We start from the raw sequence: 12,483 nt of genomic DNA, 5'->3' as shown, positions 1-12,483 counted from the left end.
CAAACCAGCAGTGACCCTAGGTGAAATCCTAGCTTGAAAGTCAATAGGAGCATTGTCTTTGATTTCAATAGGGCCAGGATTGCACCCCATACATGATTCACCATAGTAGACTTTCAGAAACAGACACTGAGTGGAGGAACACAAGTTGTGGAGTGCAGCAGTATATAATGTGGATTCAATGGATGCCACATTTGGCAAAATGAGAAGGTTGTTGCTGACCATTTCCATTGCTCCATCCCACAGGATGTAGTAACGAATGCCCCTTGGCTGCCCGAGTAAGGATTCTGTCTCTCAAGTTCCTATGTAAGTCATACAAGTAGAGCGGTTTTTCACCTCGCATGTACCTAGGTGATCAGCACTTGGGAAACAAAAACACCTTTCTGCTTCTATAAAACAATCACCATTTGACAAGAGCAAACAATGGAGCTCATTCAGATTTCTCATCCTCCCCATCAGGGATTATCATAATGATTCTAACCCGCCTACAACTTCTCTTCTTTCTTAGTGCTTCCTTACATACACCCTTCACTCTGCTAATTCAGCCCTTTTTCATGCTCTGTCTCCTTATGATTTCATGCCTTCTTTCACGTTACCTCCCCCACCTGGAGAATCTTTTACACATTTCTGCAATGTACCCAGTGACCTCATTCTCTTCCTTCAGGTTCTTTCTCATCACTTTCTTTAATTTAGCTCTCTTCTAATCACTGCCTGAGAGCTGTCCATTGCCACTCCTTTCCGTGACCATGCCAGGATTTACTAAACAAAGCAAGCGAACAGAAATCAAACTCAAAAAGCTTTTCCAGGGAACATTTCTTGTTCTCTTCTTTTGTTGTCATACCACTAAGGCTGGCTTTCTTCACACAAAAATACACGTGTTGATAGCGTCTCTGATCATGGTGTGTTCTGTACAATCAGATTGTAAGTTGTCTCAGACAGCATCTTGTCTTTCTTTGTGACTAAAATACCACCTATGTATGATTTAAATAAAATAAGACAATGCCAAAATGGCAGTTGTATTATCTGTGTATCCACGTATCCCTTTGACTTGGAAATGCTGTGAGAGTTTTTGAATGAGACAGTGCACGAAAGAGTATGTTTACCTTTGCAACTCTGCATAGTCTGTGTCCCAGAGGAACTGCTTGGTATTAATGAAAAGCTGAATAGTTCCTCTAACACACTAGGGATACCCTATCAACTATATTGCACACACCCTTATTTCATAAGCCATCCTTACTGTCTTGTCTTCCCCTTTTTCACTAATTTCTCATGTTCCATTTTACTTGCAGCCCTGAGCTCCAGTTGCACGGATTGAACATTCTTTTCCATGATGAGAAATCCTCACCATGACTATCGGTTTTGTCTACATGATATGGCAGAGTTGAAAAAATGTATCAAGTACACTACAAACACACTAAATTTTTTGTGGGGCATTTAGAAATTTAAAAATAAACATCTTTATTTTTTGTATCATTGGAATACTGACTCCAGCAGTCCTGTATTTGATAACATATTCACATGCTCATACAATGCACATGTCTGGAATGAAATGCCTGATCTTGCTAGATACCTTCAAGATATTATCAAAATACAGGTGGGTAATCTGGTAACCCAACCTACTTGGAAAAAGTATGCAGTGGGAACTTGATACCTGAAAACCCCTAACTGAAGTGAATGTGTGTAAGAGACTTGGTAACCTTTAACTAGAATCCTAAATCAAGCCATTTATACAACTATTTTTGTTGCTTTTAGATGTCTCACATTATAAATTTAAAATAAGTAAAACTACCAAGAAAATCAAAGCAGTAAGCAGACTTCTTAAAATAGAAAGCATTATAAATGGTTTTGAGACATTCAGAATCCCCCCCCCCCGTTTTATGTTACAGCTCATTTTTTGATTTTACTGAACACTGTGAAGTTATTTCCCCAATTACAACGTTTGCCAAAAGAAATAGGCTGATCCGCTATACTAGAGATCTACACTATTCTATTTTGCACTGGTGTGAATGAACCAGACCATGCTGCAAAGATGCAGTGAACTCAACCTTAACTATCCTGTTCTGATATACACAGTGTGGTGTCCACACACAACAATCCCTGCAAGCATTGCAAAGCCTGGGGATTGTCGCACCTGTCTCAATTCCCAGCAAAGCTCCCTGGAGCAGGTGCATAATGTCTATGGTTTATAATGTCTGTTTGCACCTGTGCCTCTTTACTAATGACCCTTTTCTGTTTTCTCTTGTTTTGATCTCGGGAGTGAGAGAGATGCTGCTGATGCAGCAGACAGGCAGCTGTGGGAACCCCCAGTAAAGTACATTAGGGGCATGTGCCTGTGTGTGTGCCTGCTAACTAACCACTGATTTTGTCCTTTATCTTTTGCAGGTGACTTCCCTCAGGATTAAAAAAGTTCACATATTTTAGAAATTCTTATAAAGCTTGTTAAAGTTCATGTTACCACTATGTGCTTCTGTGCTGCTCTGTGGGTTGGGATACTGAGGAGGCAAAAAGAGCCCCTTGGGTCTCTTCTAAGAGGAGCGAGTGTGGGAAGCATAGATTTAGGACCAACCAAGTATTACCACATTTACTCTTGAGCTGCTACACACCTGGTACCGAGTACCTTGACAGGTGACAGAGCCAGAATTCTCAGCTGTGAAGGCTGTTAATTGAAGTGTAGTCAGGAGCACTGTGGAATAGCACTGGGAGGCAACAAGGATGCTGAATCATACTCACCATTAATGAAAAACTGAGCATTGCAAAATCAATGTAGCAAGGCCATTTGGAAGTATTTCCCCCTTCTCATGGCTATGTTTTAACGGTATGCTTGTTGATATTGGGGCCAGGAGCTGGCCAGAAGAGCACATGAGGTGGGCTGCGAGCAAAGCTCATTTAATATAATAATTGCAAATAATGTTTTGCAAATATAGTGTTTCTTTTATTCAAAACATTCTTGCTAGCAGTTCCTGGGTTGTGTGTGTACTTGTAGTTCACAGCTACTGTCTGAATAGTATAGATGAGCATGAGCAGTGCTCATCCTATAGATTGCTCATAAACCATTTGGTTTGCTTATTTGCTATCCATGCTGTAAGTGGCCACAGTTTTCTTTCTGCTCCTTGAGAGGAGGGCTGCAGCATTTCAAACAAAAGAATAATGAACAACAAATGATGAATGGTGAATAACAAATACTTTTGCTCGTTCATAAGTGCCCTTGTTTGCTTATGATTGCATGCAATTTTGTATAAAAAGCAGCCACCTCCTAAATATGTATGTGTAGAAAAGCCCCTTCACATGAATATTCTTGAATAGCAAATAATGCTGAATGAGTCAAATACAGGCCCCAAATTTGAATGAATGTTTGTGAGCAGTATTCTCTCAGCACTAGTAGCATACACATAAGGAACTATGGGCAGAATAACTCCTATTTGAAGCTAAATGGATTTGTGTCCCAGCCATTTGCCAATCATTTAAAATCTGCATGTAATATTTAACCATAATTCTGCTGAATCATATAAGGTAACTTATATTTCATAATTTAAACATCCTCTAGATAAATATATGTCAGTACAAGCAGCTTTTGTATCTTGTATCCTTTCCTTGGCTTAAAAGCGTTCATCCAATATCAACTAGGTAGTGAACTTTGAAGCAGAGTCCACTGTAATAATAGTAAAGTTTAATGATGCATGGCTTTGAGAGACTGACAAATTCCCAGCCAAAGTATTGATTTCTAGAGAATTTATGAAGCACAGGCTGTATTCTGTGTCATTATGGTCCATTTTTGGCTGGAAGAATCATGTAAAATAGATTTTTAAATGAGTGGTAATAGCCAGACATAAAGAAGGTATTGATGTGTGTCATGAAGGGTGAAATAGCATGCCAGGTAAAGGCATATAACAAATTGAAAACAACAGTGCTGCAACTCCTACAAATGTAAATTTGTTTTTAGTTTTAATCAAACCTTTGTATCAATAGGTACAAATTTTGCTACACAAGTGCAGAATATATAAAAAAAATACCACAGGATTTTTTTTAAATGCAATTATTTACAGTTCGATTTCATGCTTCACTTTAGAATACATGTCTATAAAATGCATATCTCACTTACAGACATGTTAATCAATATGAATTGTGTACTACATTACAACAAAACTACATCTGAGATTATTAGAAAAAAATCAAATGCACGTAGTTCTGCTTACTTGAGCAATATGTGAAAATTAATAGCTCGAACCTCGACACAATTCTTGGTTAGAAGGCAGGACGATCTACCTTTTTAAAGCAAGAGCTCTAATAAGACTTTCTGAGATGTGCACTGACAAGGTAAAACCAAATTATGGCACAAACAAAACTTCCAAGTGGGTTAAAAATATGATGGTGTAGCGAAACTAACACAAAGATGGAGAAAAAGAGAAGAGTAATTGATTAGGTTGCTAAGGTTTTATACAAAAGTAACACTGCATCTTAATTGCATTCCAGCAGCCTCTTTTTGAACTAGAAAAAGAGGTCACCTAGGTCTAACAGTGTAAGGGACCTACATAGTCCAGACATAAATATATCTCCCACACACCCAGAAGCACCATGAGAATCAGCTAAATCCTCCTCAGAGCAGCTGCTTTTCAACAATTCAAGAGTTTATCAGCCTAATAAAAAACTGGCCTGGCAGGAAAAAAGGCTGACAATCTCAATAGGCTCTTCTGTGGCCTAGTGGGACTGAAGAACTCTTCAAGGTCTTAGTCAACACTGAACAGAGGGCTCTGAACTGGCACACTCATCTACACCACAAGCAAGTTGTGCGACCCAGCAAGAGGTCATTCTTTACATAAACGTTTTTCCCAGGAAAAATGCAGGCAAATTCAAAGAAAGTGGATTGAATCCAGGGTGCAAGGTTAGTACAAAAGTACTTTAGGACTCAGAGAATCAGGAAAAATTGTTTCCACCTGTAGTACAATCTTAAAGCAGCAAAGACCATAGCACTGTTCCAGTTAGAGTCCATCCACAGTTTTGTTTTTTTATGTTTTTGCTGGAGTTTATAAAAGCAGCCATCACTTCTCAAATGTAATGTATACAAGGATTAAATCCCCTGCTCATGTTTTTATAATAATTCTAAAGGCTCAGCTTGGCACAGTATAAATAAGTTAGTGACATCACTGCCTTCCTTCTTTCTCTATTTGTTATTTATTTTTAAATTAAGTTTTCACAGGCTATTTCACCTTAATTCAAATCTTCCTGTCTATTTCCAAGTTAAGACAGACCTTTAAAGTTATTGTAACATAGCTTTCATGTGTTAATATGTGCATACATATAGTATACCTAAGTGTACATAATTACTCTATTTGACTGAAACAAATCAGCTTTACTAAAAGAGAACTGTCCCTTTTATCAACAACATTAACAGCTGAAAAGGGGAAAATAAGTCAATTTAATGGCATATTAGATTTAGTAAATCAGCTATTCCTACAATTATTAGTTCACTTGATGACAAGTGTTCAAGAACCACCTTTGATCACTGACAAGGCCCCACAAAAATCGTATAAACTATGATAAATACCTATAATTAACAGCATGAAGTTATTTCTGACCTACAGCAAAGGAATGACTTCACATACTTCAACATTTCCAGGTTGTTTACTTACTGATCTATGTGGTTCATTTGTGCTCTTAGACTTTACACTGTGAGACTGTTCTAATCTGCCTGCATGCTGCTGCATGTACGAGAAGAGCTTCTATAATGCATGGCTAATTTGTGTGTAATTGCAGCAATTTGCATGTGCAGATCGATGAACTGTGTAAGCAAATGGCAAGTATGCATCTAACAGCTGCTCTTTGGGCACTTTGGGCTGTACTCGCAATGAAACCCATTGCATGTACAAATCAGAGACATAACTGTAAACAGGCAGAAGGGTTTGGAGTCCCTGACTGAGTGGGGCAACACTGTGGTGCAGTTAGAGGTAACCAAGTTAATTCATCTGTAATGAAAAACGAGGAGCACTTCGACACATGCTCCAGGAGCGGGCTTGGCTCCAAGAGCAGCTCTAATTAACACAACACTGTGTCTCGTGTATCAGCGTCCCCATGCTTCAGAATGGTGGTGGGGCCACTTGAACTAAAACTCATTTGATAAGCTTTAGTTAAAGGGCCCCCACTGCCATTTTGAAGCATGGGGACACTGATACATGAGACATGGAAGCTGGCTGGAATGCGATAATGAATCGAGTCTGCTTCAATGCACTGTAATTACAGCACATCAGAGCAGCCTCACTGCATGTCTATAGGTACCCAAGAGCCTTGTTCCACATTCCTTGAATACTCAGGAAATGTGGTGACTTCAATGGGAGTGTACGCAGAGTGGTAACTTCACTAGCAGATCTGAAGATTTTAGAAACCAGTCTGGTAAAAATCTGCTTTTTTCTTCTTTTGATCTTGTTGTCAGCTATTAGCCCATATAACTCAAAATGTCATCTTCCTATGAAATGGCTGATCACTGCCTGTATTTGCCATTCCATAGACTTCCCAACCTCACTCATTCTTTTAACCTGGCCTTCACCCAAAACTGCTTTCACAAGCACCAGGACTGCTTTCACAATCTTTCTCTGATTATATTACCTCCTCCTACATTAATCATTCTAGATTGTCATTTTCCAAGACTTCTTGTCCACTAATTCTATGATTTCCTTGATACACTGTACCCAATGGTACCATTTTGGACTCAAGGCACCCCTCCATAACTTCTATGAATTGAGTGGCACCCAATTTCAAAATCTAATTTATATATTAATAGTACTTACATCCTTGCAGAGGGATCAGGAGACTGGCCCAGCAGGGACAAGCTTGAGCCTGCTCTTATCTCCTCACATCTCACTCTTCTCCTTATACCTTGTGGCACCCTTCAAAGGATCTGGGGGCACCATAGCACTCTGGTTGAGATTCACTGCTCTACCAACTTCTTCCATCAGAAACCACACTTGATACCATGTGCTCAATCTTCATTAAATCGAACTAAATCTTAAATACATGACACTTTTGTCCTCCAAATTGGCATGAAGCTTTCATAATGAAATTCAAAATGGAAGGGAAAACAAAGCCAGACAGTTCTACACAGGTCTACAAGATGTACCTTCTTGCAGATCCTAACATTTTCTGTAATGTGAATAATTCTTCAGATATCCTGAACTATGCTTACATCTAAACTTAGTAAATCTGAAACAACTTAATGTTCTTCAGTAGAGTTACTCTGGATTCACACCTGTGTTTCTGGAGAAGGATTTGGCCAAATATTATTTTAAATCACATTTATTTAATTCCCCCCAAATATGCAGAAATTTGGTGTCCAGGGTATGAATGTAAAGAAGAGAATGGTGCTATCCCAAAAGATGCTCATGGGTTTCATTAGTTCAGTATCAGATCCAAGTAAAATTACACATCTATGAAAACCAATAGGTGTGTCAAGACAAAGGAGCAACCAAGTCCTTAGATGTAGTACAACTGAGGCAGGTCAGAGTAAAGCTATATGGATTGAGGAGTTTCCCAGGTTAAAAATGTGGGGCTAGAATATTGATTGCAAGGTGTGCAGGGTTGAAGTAGAGCAAAATCATAAGTGCAAGCATGACAAGAAGAGAAAGTAGAGAGATAAAGATTCTTGGACAAAAGTGATCCATTGGAAGGACTCACTTTCTAAGCAACAAAAATGTCTGCTGTTTATTGTTTAGACCATGCACAGAGTATCAGGATTTTTTGTACATTTTTTTCTAAAAAAATATTTATATTAATAATATACCTGACTCACACAATCAATTTCTTATTCTAATGGAAACAACCTTGGAAGTTCTTGGCTAATTACCCAGGTCCAAGGGACCATGGTAGTTTTTTTAACAAATTAAACTAGTGGGAAAAGTTGTCTACAGTTAATGCAACAGCAAGCTTTACTAGGAGTAAGTCAAAATTATTTGTATTCTTTGTGGCTAAATAGACAAAGTGAAAGGCAGAGCTTCCAAATGGTTTCCTCTGTGAACTTTTGACACAAGTTTACTTAATTTCTTGGCTCTATTTGGCTAGTGGTCTGGGATGTGAAGCAAAGTATGTCACGGCAAAATGAGAACAAAGACATAGACCAATAATGCACAGAAAGCAAAACCAAGCCATGCAGTAAATGACTTACGAATTAAGCTTGATAAAATACATGGTGTGTATATTTATAATAACCTAAAAATACATTTACTCGTCTTTGTCTTTGGTTCAGGGAGGAATTTTACTTTTAGAAAAGCAAACCAAAGTAAAGTCTAGACCAACAGCCCTCAATCTTTTAGAATCAGAGCACATTTCTATAACTTCTTTATGTTAGGGACACCCCAATTGAGAACCACTGTTGCGCTGCCTTAGCTTACTTCAGTGGTTCTCAACCAGAGTACTGCCACCACTGCCAATGTTGCTGTTGCCACCAGGTAAAAGGATCAGACTGGGAAAGGCTGTGGTATCTAGCCATCACAGCTCTGCTGTCACAGTCAGAGCATTTTGGCCACTGTAGTACAGACACACACTTAGAAAAGTTTTAAGTTATTTTGTGGTACTGGCCTTGTGCATACTGTCCCAGGATCAAAGAGAGCAAAAGCAGCCTCCTCTTGTGTAAGTGTTTCTTCCATACAACTAACAATCAAAGCCATGGCATAGTGGGATAGTGGGTACAAGGGGAGGTCAAGGTCAGGCTCTTCTCCAGATACAGTTTTATTTAAAGAAATATGTCTCTCTATTCATATTCTGAGTTGCAGGAAGTGTTTTTCATTACACAAGAGTGTGCAATATTATACAGGTTTATATTCAGTTAGTCTATATTACTGTAATCTACCATTGTGAAGATTATGTAAAACAACACTTCCCACAGGGTGTATTCTAACTAACCTGGACAGATGCAAGTGAACTGCTCTCAAAAGGAAGAGCGGGTCAGAGCTTACCGAACGTGATTCACCACAAGGACCAAGGGGAATAATTGCTCTCTGCCTGACTTGTTTTACTTCATGTTATGTGCTGTATGTACTGTTGTCATGATGTTGGAGTGTGGGATGCTGCTGGGTGCTGCTATGCTGGGTTTTTTTATATACCTTTACACAATAAAAACATGGTATAAAAATACACAGAAAAGTATAACAGCTTATCATTTGTTCTATCCTAGCACTGCTAATGTTGTCTAAGTCTAAATAAATGGCTCAAATACTAGCATCTTACTTGAAAATTCTTCGCACAACCCTCATGTTTTTGAGAAGAGCAGCTGCATAGAGTTTTAGGAATTAGAGATGAAAAAACCCTGCACAGACATCTAACTTATCCCTTTACAAGTGAAAGGCTGGCTTGTACAGGCCTGTGCTACAATATCTGTAGTCACTAATACTTTTAATTGAGCACTTGAACACACAAACTTTTCAATGGATCATAAAAGACAAGATACGGCGATTAAAAATAATACCTGCCAGTGTATGGACTTGTTTAATTTATTTGAAATTAATTTATTGTTTAATTTCTGGGATATGTGAATCAATATATGTGTTTATTAACACTCATGTAATTGTTTTAGTAATTTATCTCTTGAAAGTAGAGGCAACAGATAACTAGTTTAAAAGATTCTACATAGCATACTATATATCCTAATGTATATCTATATCTATGTAGAGATATAGATACATGCACATTCCACAGAATTTTAAAAACAGTATGTTCTAGTATATGCAAACTATTTGCATGCCTATACAGAATTTTGATGTATAATTATATTTGAAGCATGTATTTGTACATACACTTTGGTCTGCAAAAATATGATGTGTACTTCCTTGAAGAAATCACATCTTAAAAGTGTGCACTGTTTTTTTTTTTTCTTAAAATGGATATAAAACATAACATCCCATCTTTTCTACAATCAAATCATTTTATTTTCAAGGTCCTTAATAATACTTCTGTATTTCTTCCTTCAGTTTCATTATAGTATGCTATATAACTTTTACTTTATATTAAAATATATCTCCTGTATAAAACATCGAGAGCTCACAATACCCTCCCATAAACATATACATCAGAACATGGCAATATTATAATTAACATGTACCATGATATATTCATATCATGAGGCTTAATTATCTTGTTGGATGCACACTGGAAAGGAAAGGGGTGGAAATTGTATCTGACAACCATAAAAGTAGTGCCCTGTGACTACATGCTACTTTTACCTGGGGATAGGGGGTCAAAATTACATCATTCTTAGCATCTAGCTTTTATGTGAGATAAGGAATTATCACATTCACATCCTATAAACACAGGCAATAATCTACAAAAATGAAAATATAAACCAAAATAAAAATACAAAAACCCATATAACTTATAGAATAACATCACTGAAGGGTACCTTCCTAATGTCATAGTTTTCTGCACACTTTGAGTATGGCAAAGCTATATTTAATTATTAATGAAACGCCTGCACTTGACTATTATATAAAACATTCTGCACTGTATAATATTTGCTTCAAAGAGAAAGATAATAGCATGTCAGTCTGTCTGTAAATCTAATGCTTTAGTTTCTACTAAAACACATTTAAAATGTCTTTAAGCCTTCTCCAACATGTAAATAATGATAAAGGTTGAGGAATTTTGCTTCTGTACACAATGATAATTAATTACTAGAGGAAACCTTGCATCTGTAACATTAAATATAGTCACTCTTCAGAGAGCATGAATGACACCAAATAAAAAATATTGCCATTACTAGGAACAGAAGAATTTGTATACAGGTCCCTGTATTTGAAAATATCCATCTTTATCCTTAGTTTTCTCCTCTATCTCATATTCTAGGCTAGAATGCAAGCAAACAACTGTTGTAAAAGGAAACTCAGCTCTCGCAGATGTGAGCAGCCAAGATGCCCCCACAAACTTGTGGGAAAGACCAATCGCAACAGTATTCCCTGTGCATAGGAACTGTCCATCCTTAGCACAGCCATCAGAGCGGAGACAAGTGGAAAGTAAGACTACAATCCTTCCCCTGAATCAGTTTTATCAGTATTATTTGTAAAGAGAGGTAGTTAGCCAGGTTAATCTGAAGTCAGGCAGAAGGCAGAGGAGGGTGGCACTTTAGAGATGAATTGGCCAGATGCTATGAATAGGTGGACTATAGTCCTGTGTGAAGCAGCAAGTATTCACTTTGAATTCAGATTCAGCTGATTCAGAGGGACAGTAATTCAATTCAGAGATTCAAGTCACTGTCCCAATTTGATTTAGCTGAATCGGATCTGAAGATTCAACGCCGCTTCGGAGATTCAGCCATAGACTAAACAGGCAGCAGTCCTTACCGTGCTGGACACAGCTGCCTCTAGCTGATAAGTCTGCTGTGGTGGGTGGAAGGGAGAGGGAAGGAGCATGGGAGGCAGATCAATGCCCCCCACAGCAAGGGAGGGATTGGGACTGGGGCTGGGACAAGCTTCCCAGCTGGGGCAGGGGGGTGCAGGACCCAGGGAGGGGGGCGGGGGGGGCTTGGGATGTGAGCATGGCAACACTGGGAGTGGGGGCTATGCCTTGCTGCAGCTTGTCCAGCTGGGGTGGGGGGGGGGGGGCATGCAATGCAGGTGCAGCTTGCTCCGGGTGTAAGGGGGCAAGTGACAGCAGGGCAGAGCCCCCCACTCTCACTGCTGCCATGCCCGCATCCCACCTCCCCCTCCCCCACCCCGGCTGGGCAGCTTGTCCCAGCCCCAGCCTCAATCCCTCCCTCACTATGGGGGCATTGATCTGCTCCCTCCATGCCCCTTCCCTCCCCCCTACACCCACCACAACAGACTTACCAGCTAGAGGCAGCTGTGTCAGTGTGGTGAGGACTGTTGCCTATTTAGTCTATGGCTGAATCTCCAAAGCGGCACCAAATCTTTTCTGAATTGATTCAGAGGCTTCCTTTTGACCTTTTAATTGGTCTTTGGACCTAAAAATTTGGACTTTTTTAACTGGTCTTCTGATTTCATGCAGATTTGGAAATTCAGCCGCTGAATTGGGCCAAATCTCCTCTGAATCAAATTGGCTACCAAAGCTTCGCACAGCCGTAGTACACTATTACCTACAAAAGATTACATCTCTTTGAACCATTCCATTTCTAAAGGTACCATTCTGCCCTGCCTTCATTATTATTTGTAATGTGGCAGTGCCTAGCAGTTCCCATCATAGACCAGGTTACCTGTGTGCTAAATGCTGTATGAACACATAGCCAAAAGACTCTGTAGGGGAGAGTCATATGGGGGAGTCCAAGGAAACAAAAAAACAATATTAATCAGCCTGATAGACATTGGTATTATCAATTCAGCAATGGCCTAGTGTTGTCAAGTGCTTTATAGGCACTGTGGCAAGGAACTGTTTTAAAGGAGGATTGTAAGAAGGATAATTAGGTAATTATCCACAAAATGACAAGGACCTTCTCTCAAGCATAATGGGAAGCATGGGGGAAAGCATGAAGGAGATTGTTTGAAAATTAGCAAATGG

General features: G+C 39.1%; 1 protein-coding gene and 1 long non-coding RNA gene across 9 annotated transcripts in view; one reads left to right on the top strand and one right to left on the bottom strand.

The window, feature by feature from the left end:
- The window catches only part of LOC109283565 (uncharacterized), a 29,987-nt gene extending 26,434 nt beyond the window's left edge, over window positions 1-3,553 (top strand). The window contains exons 2-4 of the long non-coding RNA XR_002090768.2: window positions 244-303; window positions 1,287-1,591; window positions 2,380-3,553. This is a non-coding gene — a long non-coding RNA (uncharacterized LOC109283565). The remainder of the gene's footprint in view (window positions 1-243; window positions 304-1,286; window positions 1,592-2,379) is intronic.
- ADGRL2 (adhesion G protein-coupled receptor L2) overlaps window positions 1-12,483 on the bottom strand; it is a 485,613-nt gene that overhangs the window by 323,206 nt on the left and 149,924 nt on the right. The gene's annotated exons all lie outside the window — the stretch shown is intronic.

The sequence above is a fragment of the Alligator mississippiensis genome, chromosome 5 (genome assembly GCF_030867095.1).
Source record: "Alligator mississippiensis isolate rAllMis1 chromosome 5, rAllMis1, whole genome shotgun sequence".
Lineage (NCBI taxonomy): Eukaryota > Metazoa > Chordata > Crocodylia > Alligatoridae > Alligator > Alligator mississippiensis.
Note: the sequence above shows the minus strand (reverse complement) of the source record. Positions and strands in the feature narration are given on the sequence as shown.